The sequence below is a fragment of the Dipteris shenzhenensis genome, chromosome 15 (genome assembly GCF_047967505.1).
Source record: "Dipteris shenzhenensis isolate YYH24624 ecotype China chromosome 15, Dip_SZ_1.0, whole genome shotgun sequence".
Lineage (NCBI taxonomy): Eukaryota > Viridiplantae > Streptophyta > Polypodiopsida > Gleicheniales > Dipteridaceae > Dipteris > Dipteris shenzhenensis.
The window spans coordinates 37,190,863-37,199,712 of record NC_141610.1 but is presented as its reverse complement, the minus strand read 5'-3'; the positions used below and the strand labels follow the sequence as shown (position 1 = coordinate 37,199,712).

Here is an 8,850-nt window from a genome sequence, read left to right as displayed (position 1 = left end):
AGCTACCTTGGGTGAGGGGAGTGTGGAAATGGGGCTGGAATGGGAACAGCTTAGAAAAACAGCCTGTAGGCTAGAGAGAGAAAGCTTTTATGGAGTGATAGCTGTAGAGAGAGAGTGCCAATGCTGATCCCAAGGGAGGAGATGTAAGAGAGGAGCTGCTGCTGTTCCAGAGGTGCACAGAAAGGCAGATTTCTGCAAGGGAAATGGGCTGGAACAGTAGAGAGAGAAATTCTGCAGAAGAGAGAGAAAGACTGCAGCAGGAGAGAGAAAGGGGCTGTGGCTGCTCCAGGCTAGGTGAAGGAGAGAGGATGCTGCTGCTGTTTCACAAGAGCTGAGAGGGGGCAGATTTCTGGAGAGAAGGCGCTGGAACTGTAGAGAGAGAATGTGCTGTTGTAGAGAGAGAAACTGCTGCTGAGGTGAGAGAATGGCTTGGGGAGAAGCTGGCTGCACCCAAGGAGCTGGAGAGGTTCTGTAGCATCATCTAAAAGGAGGGAGAAGAAAAGTGACGAAATTTTCATGTGTGGAATGAAGGAAAGAGGCCTTCTTTTATAGGCTCAGCCCCCCCTTAGACCTAGAGTGGAAGGTGGACACTTGTCCCAGATTTTTGGTGGGCTGCAGTCCCAAAGAGGACAGCCCACCACTTGCCCTAAATCTACCAGATTTGGGGCCAAACACTTGGCCTGCATGCCCTGCCACTTGCCATGCATGCTGCCACATGTGTGGGACAGGTGGTCTGACCTGCCAGCTCAGATTCCATGTGGCAGTCTGCCACGTGTCAGCTGCCACGTCACTCCCAAAAACCCTAAAATTTCAAAGTTGTCAGAATTTAATTCTGATCGCACCCACGGGTTCCTAACAGCTTAGACTATCTATTGACGTACTCTAAGGTCATAACTGAGCCATACTGAGCTCATTTGTTTGTCGTCTTATCTTGTATCTCCATTACTCTTGGCATGCTGCCAGGCCCACACCCAAAGCTCAGGGAACATTCTCTTGAATGGTTCCTAGGTCGGTATGCAATCTGTGCATTTGATTGGTCCCATGTTTGGGTACTCGGGTGGGGTGTGGTTTCTAGATGTCCCTCTCAAAGGAGGCCATCACTCTTGTGGGTCACTAATGCCCATAACCCCAAGCAAGGGGGTCCACCCTCAAATGCTAGACCTAGTCCCCATTGTCCGTAACTGAACAGAAGGAAAACATTTCATTTCTTAATAAGCATACTATTGAAAAACAAAAAGAAATAGTACCAAGCAAGTGGATACATGTTGAAGCAGGATGACAGTGTGTGTGTGTGTGTGTGTGTGTGTGTTTGAGAGAGAGAGAGAGAGAGAGAGAGAGGAGAGGGACCTTGTTACCTGGGCATTGAGACATTGAATCACAATAATGCTGGCCTATGATGATGGGATATGCCACATCGTGCATCTAGACATTCAAAAATCCATTGATCCTGCTCCTGCCTGTGCTTCCAAACAACATATATTTACATGCCACAACAACAAAGCACCATTAGAGCTATAATTGCCGGTAGTCAAATTCTAGACAATACAAGGCAAATTCAAAGGATTGTCATTTTTCCACATCAAGGAGAGTAGAAGCAATCACACTCACTTCCCACCTCTTTATCCGAAGTCCATGGTTCGTGCTTGAGAGAATCACACCATCCACCACCACGAGAGAGACATGTTCATCGATGTGGTCTTTTCCCAAACTCTAAATACTGCACAAAACTACTTTGTTCAGATCCCCCATCACTCAAAAGTTCATATATTTCTATCTTCACAAATGCAAAGCTATACCTAGTCAATCTGGGTTGAGACCTATTCAAACAGAGCTCTTGGTCCCCCAGATTCTTTCTAGCACAAGAAATGACATCGTGAGACCAGCTTAAGAGCTCCAGATTGATTATTGTAAAATTAAGACATAAGAATATCTTAGGGAATTGATAGCAAACCTGAACCCAGCGTTCAGAGAAAACACACAGTGGTCAATTACATGACCTGTCACTGAAGCTCCAGGATACTCCATTTGTTTCTGTTGAACTGAAGCAGTTCTGATGAAGCTTCATACAGGTAATGGCAATGACATCCGAAAGCTAATTTGCAATGAGCATACACCTAGTTCCTTGCTTATAGAGGTGGTTAACAAAATGTACTTCTGCATCTTTAGACTTGTCACATTGAAGATATGGAGTTTCAATCACTAACAGCATTAGAAAGATACTGGTATATCCTTCCATGCATTCAACAGCTCTTTGAAGAATTCACATTTGCATATCCAATCGACTTAAATCAGGCAAGGGGGATTACGTAGAAAGGTGGCATGAATCCATGGCATAGACCCAGATTTTGAATATGCAAATCCTTGTCCTGGCCTGTCATCAAAATGACATAGTATCAATAATGTTTGATACTATTGACGTTTCCCATACATCAAATATATCTTCTTCATTGTGCAGTACAAAGAGCGTGTCTCCTCCAATGGCAATGTCAGATATTGCACCTCCCTCTCCTTTTCTCAACCTTGCAGTCTCTACACTTCATGCAGCATCCCAATCAGGACTGCAAAATACATATACGCTATCATTTTTGCTAGCGAAGAGCTGGGAGCCCCATGCAGCAAGCTTAGAGTAGCAATGCTCCTCTGATTCAGAAATCTTCCCTGGCTGGTACCAATCCATCCATTTGACAACTTGATTGCTCGTTCTCATGTCAATGAACCCAAATTGTCATATTGATTCACTACACACAATGTGCAGCATTCCTCCATAGCCACAGTATCCATAACCACCTTCTCATCCATAATAAGAGATGATTCAGAATCCGACACTCTTTGATCTTGTGTCCAAAAGACTTATAAAGCTATCATCAATGCGGGGGTATAGCATAGCCACCAACAACAACTTGTTGTATGGAAGCCATTGAAGCTTACAAGCATCTCCAAGGGGCCAAGAAGGGTCTTCATAGAAGAAATCTACCTGCTGTCCTGTAATCTGGTCCCAGCTTCCAATGCCATACTCATTGTCGCAACCTCTATAACTCACAAAAAGATGGCCATCACTACTAGCAAGGGCTGTTGTGGTGCAATTCCTTTCTTGGCCATTGTGACACACTTGAAATTTGTGTTTTGGCTTCCCCATCTTCACATTAAACACAGCCATTTCCCCCAGCTTTGTCCCCTCTCTCACAAGTGCATATAACCATCCTCTGAGGGTTCAGAAAACCCACATCATTCACATTCACGTAGTTGAGGGTAAGAGATGCTTGCTCCTCCATAGTCCAATCATACACATGGACCATAGCCCCATGTACCACACAGCAGCTACCATCTTGGGCAGCCCGAATGGCGGTGGCCTCCCCAGTTGCCCTTCCTCTCATAAAGGCCACACAGTCTAGCCTATTTCCATCTAAAGAACCCCATTTAGCCGCTCGGACGTGGTCAAGAATACCATAGAAGAGAGCCTCTCTGAGGAGAGCTTTCTCGGACATCCCAGGAGGAATGTGAAGTTCACCCGTTCTCAACAAGTCGAGGAGTACGGAGAAATACACAGGATTTCTGTCTATGAAGAGCTCCTCGTTCACAATGTCCCTATTCACCCGCCAATTGTCGTCGATCATGGCGGACAGCATCCCAAGTTGGCAAGTGTGGTGCTGCTGGTGACGAACAGCTTCCCTCCAACATTGAGCCAAATTTTGGGCTGAGACATTGTCCTGTTAGGCTGAAGCACTCGACCTCAACAGCCAATAGTGAGGATCGCTTAGTGGAACCAAGAAGGCAGGGCAAGATGAATCGCCAGGATTGATACAAATCAGATGGAACCGAGTCATGCAATGCATTGAGGGAACATGTCACTATTCTTGAAAGCTATGCCTCGGTGCCCAAGATACAATCTTGCACGGATTTTCAGCACGTCTAAGAATTTATTCTACAGCCATCGCGATTGGATTTTCATCTTGGCTGTTGCAGCTTCTTCCTCATACTTGATTCTTCACTCTATGCCCGCCTTCTCTTTTGCAAGCTGTTTGAGTGAGTACATTCCGACTGCTTTCGATACTCTCTCCATATATATTCTTTTAAGACCCAAACCTCAGAGATCGAAGCAGAGGAATTCCTTGAAGATCTCTTCGATGGTGTGAGTATTGGGGGGAAGAGAGGTATCGTCCGTGACGAGCAGGAAATGAAGGCGAAGGAGGCATAGGGATGGATCCCACGACATGCATAAAGGAGAGGAAGTTAGAAGGGAAACAAAATTTTAGTGTTGATATTTAAAATTGAATCTAAAATCAAGACACGTGGCTCAATGAGAGGCGAAATTTTCATTTCATCCCACAATGCTACCTGCCTAAAGATTGTTTTTCAGCCCTTAATATTATTAAGGGCAATTAACTCCGTAAGAATCAATTTTACATTCTATCCCTTAAAATAAAAGAGAACCTCCAATCCCAATCGACATTTCTCAATTTCAATTGAGAAAAGCAAACTCCAAATGAGATTCTTAGCACAAGTGCTCAAAAAAACATTTGTCAAAACCTTGAAGATTAAGGGCAATTCTAAAGCTTCACTCAGATTAAATCTTAAAATTTCCCAAAAATCATCAAGATTTAAAAAAAAACACGTACATTACATCCCTTTAGATTAAAGGCAACTGAAATCTCTATTTCAACCATGACTCATGCACATTGGGTATATAATAATCATATTATATATATATGTATTTTAACATTGACCTCACTCCTTAACTAGTGACTAGTGACTCCTATATATATATATAAGAGTTATTAGTCACTAGGCAAGGAGTCTCTCTCTCTCTCTCTCTCTCTCTCTCTCTCTCTCTTGATTCCTTGACTAGTGACTAGTGACTCTGACACACACACACACACACACTTTTTTTTTTTTGGTAAACACACACACACCACACACATGGACTTGACTCCTCCACTTTGACTAATGACTTTTACTATGGCCCATGGGCCAGGGACTTTATTAAATTGATACACATATATAGTATATTTTATATAATGTCATATTCCAAGTCCATACTAGGAGTCAAGAGTAACTCCATCTCATGACTCAGAGTCAAGAGACAAAGTCAAGTTTTTGAGCAAAGGTATAGTACATAAAGTCATGACATTCATGGCCATAGAAAGAGTCACTTATATATATATATATATATATATATATGCGTGTTTTGACATCGTCATTTTGACATGGTCCTTGACTTGACTTGCATGAATCATCACAATAAAGTTAGTCGACTAGCAACCTTTTAGGTAAGGACCTTTTAAAAAAATAAAGTTAGTCAATTTACATGAATCATGACAATAAAGTTAGTCGACTAGCAACCTTTTAAGTAAGGACCTTAAAAAAAACAAATTGTTGGCTTATATGATAAGAAACTGAGATACATGCAAAATTTGGCAAACTAAAGGAGGGCACTTTGCTAGTGGCCTACCCTAGGGAAAACAAACAAACAACACTTTGCTAGTGGCCTACCCTAGGGAAAACAAACAACAACATCTCTCAAACATTGAGGGATCAAAGATTCTTTCTCATGGAACATGTCTAATAACATGGAAAAAAACTATTGGGCCTATATTACAAAACAGGAGATAAATACAAAATTTGGCCAACGCTGCCAAGGAAAATAACAACATCTATCATTCCAAGTAAACCCATGAAGGCCCTCAAGGTTAAGCTCCTAATAATCCACCAATCCCCACCCAAGATAGAGTTGTCAAATAGTGATAGATCAAAGAATCCTTCTCGTGTAATATGTCTAACAAGATGGAAAAAAACACTACTAGGCAAGTCTGGCACTAGACGTGGTAATTCTAGCTCCAATAGCATATATTTAAGTTGTTGCAATTAAAAAGCTCATTGGAGAAGCATACAGACACCATATTAATTGCCTACCATGCCATGACAAGAGAAAAACACAGAAGAAATGTTTAGAATCATTTTTCAATTTTTGATAAAATACTATTGAGTATTGTCCTACCCTTGGTTAACTTTAGAGAGGGTAGGAATTGAGTTAGCTCTCCCACCTCTATTGTATGGACTGTATTTTTGTACTCTATTATTTTGAGCTGAATAAATTCTTTTTCTTGGAAATAATTCCTTAATAGTAATGGTCTTTAAGAAACAAATAGGCACATATAATGCTTAAGATCACGGTGAAGACATTTTATGAGGATCTCATAGCTCATGCCCCATTGATGCTTGAATTGCAAATATTTGAGAAAGGGAGAAAGAGCCGTAAAAGTAGGTCTGGAGGCATGGAAAGATTTCCCCTAAAGAGCAGCATCCTCTTTGTCAATGAATAAAAACTATGAAGCAAAGTGGATGCCTTTCAAACATATAAAGAATAGCTAGGTAAAAATCTTGGGGATCCGATGTATGCTCAAGTCCTTAAGCCAACAAACTCAAAGAATTGGATGCATCTTCAAGTAACATTAGATCTTCTGACCACTAGAGGGACACAATGGACAAATTTTAATGATCATATGGTTCCATGGTTTGCACTTTTCCCATCACTATAATCTCTAGCACAAACCACTTCATTCCCTAGCAAGATCACCAAAAAAATTTTGCTTGAATCATGTTGTTGTATGCTAGCACTTTGGTTAGGCTAGTCATGTTGTGCCTTTGCATTTTCTTTGGGTGTGCAAGCTAGGTAGCTATTTTTTAGATGGTCAGATGATTATTTTTTTTGCAATCAATGAGGGTGAATGAGTGTAGCAAGAACAAGGTGTAGAGGGAAAGGGGAGGCACTCAAATCAGAAATAGAATGAAAGAAAATGAGAACAGTGTACACAATGAATTAGAAGATTATCTCTTGTATTACTTAGCCAAATTGGCAAGTTAATATACATGGCTCTTTGGCCACACTCTATTCACACAATTTGCATTGCCAACAAGATGACCCTAACTATATGGATTCGATGACCTTATTTATATACACAATGTTCTAACTGCATGGTACGTATCACCCACCAGTGCTTACAATGATTTTTCACCTACCTATTAGAGTGCCATTACGTGGGTTCCAAAATATCCTTAACACTTTTGACATGTCTATCAAATCTCTTGATTGTTATGGCCCTCGTCTTGCCCTCATTGTTTTGCAACAGTGGTGGCTACCTTAGATTTGGCTTAATGAAGATAGCATTGGCTTGTGGGAAGGGGTTACCTTGTCTCTAAGTCCTTATTGGAACTATTGACAAGGTTTTCTTAGGTATTTCTACCATTGCTTGAGATAGATAACAAGGATAGATAGTGACCAGTTATCAAGATTAGGGCTACAGACTCACAAGAAAATTTGCTGGTTTTTTTAAACTTGTAGCATGCACTCCTAAAAAAGGCCTAAGCATATTTTATTGTTCCATCACTTCAAACAATAGAACAAAAGCTAGAAGAAAGAAGAAAATCAGTTTAAGAAAGAAAATCCTAAAAGGGAGGAAGTACCAAGTAATGATCACCAATAAAGTAGCCTTAAAATATCAATGGTAACCTTAATTTATTCATATTAGACCACACTTTGAATTGGGCATGGTTTGGATGTCAATTGGGCAAAAGATGGGGCCTTGATTAAGGGTGAACCCTAAAGGAACACTAAGGACCTAAAGGTTGGGTGTGCGTGGACTTAAAAATAAACCATGGTATTTTGATTAGAGACCTTATATTAGGCTAGGTTGGGCTTGGTTATGTGACTTTGGTAGAGTTAATACCTATACTTAGGATCTAACCAAGGTTAGGTAGTGAAGTGAGCTTGGGCAATGATGATGATGTGGAGAGTCTATTAAACAATATGTTGATCAAAAACTTTCTTGGATTGTTAGCCTCGAATGCAAATGCTCAGAAGTATTTGAAGACTTGTCTTGGTGTGTATTTAAACCTCAGGGGGGGTCACTCATACATATGTAACCATAGCAGATGTGACCAATAGAATCTTTTTTGGCACTTTTTTTTTACATACAAAAGGATGCCATTTAAAGGGAGTATTCACAGATTGAATAGAAAAAAGGTATGTCTTATTCATGAAAATTTCACATAAGGATTCTTTAAATTATGATTTGAACGCACATGATGTAGAGGACTTACATATGTTGAACCCCCTGAGATTAAAAGTCAAATGAAAATGGACACTCATAGGAAATTGAATAAGATACTCACTTAAGATTTTGCTTTGATGGAGACTTGCAAGTGAATAAGATTTGCGTTCTTACTAGTAATGAGCACTTGGAGCTTACAGGGGACGAGCATTTTCCGAGCAAAAACGTACGAGCGATCTGAGCAGTGGACCTTTAGTTAAGTCTAATTTGATACCTTCAATATATATATTTTTTCAATAAACATCATGTGCAAAAAAATAAAGTAAAAATAATATTTCTTCCAAACAATTTATAGTCAAATGGTCTAGAATCTTAGGAAGATTGAATTGAGAGACATGGATAGATTTCTATAAAGGACCATTCAAACACACCAAAAGGTCACCGAAAACTATAGTGTGGTGAGTAATACATTGTTCATACACAACTCTTAAAGAAGCTGTGGGCAACAAAATACTGTTTACATACATAAAGCTATATTGTGTCAAGCAAATGACTATCAAAATGCACCCAAAAAGTCAACACAAGCTACAATGGTCATACAATATTTGTATGCACCTATGCAAGTTCCTTTGATATAACCACAAGTAGAGATAAACGCCCTTCTTAGCAAGCAGGTAGAGCTTGGTAGAGTTCTTGCCTACTTAGTGCAGATTGGTGAATGAACATGTGTATCTTCTCATCTAGACCCAAGTATTGCATATAAATGTAATACAGATGTTTGCATGGGATATATCTGTTTTGC

General features: G+C 40.3%; 1 pseudogene; it reads right to left on the bottom strand.

Annotated features, from left to right (window-relative positions):
- Positions 1-2,282: 2,282 nt before the first annotated feature.
- Positions 2,283-3,703, bottom strand: LOC147893756 (BTB/POZ domain-containing protein At2g24240 pseudogene; annotated as a pseudogene).
- Positions 3,704-8,850: the final 5,147 nt, after the last annotated feature.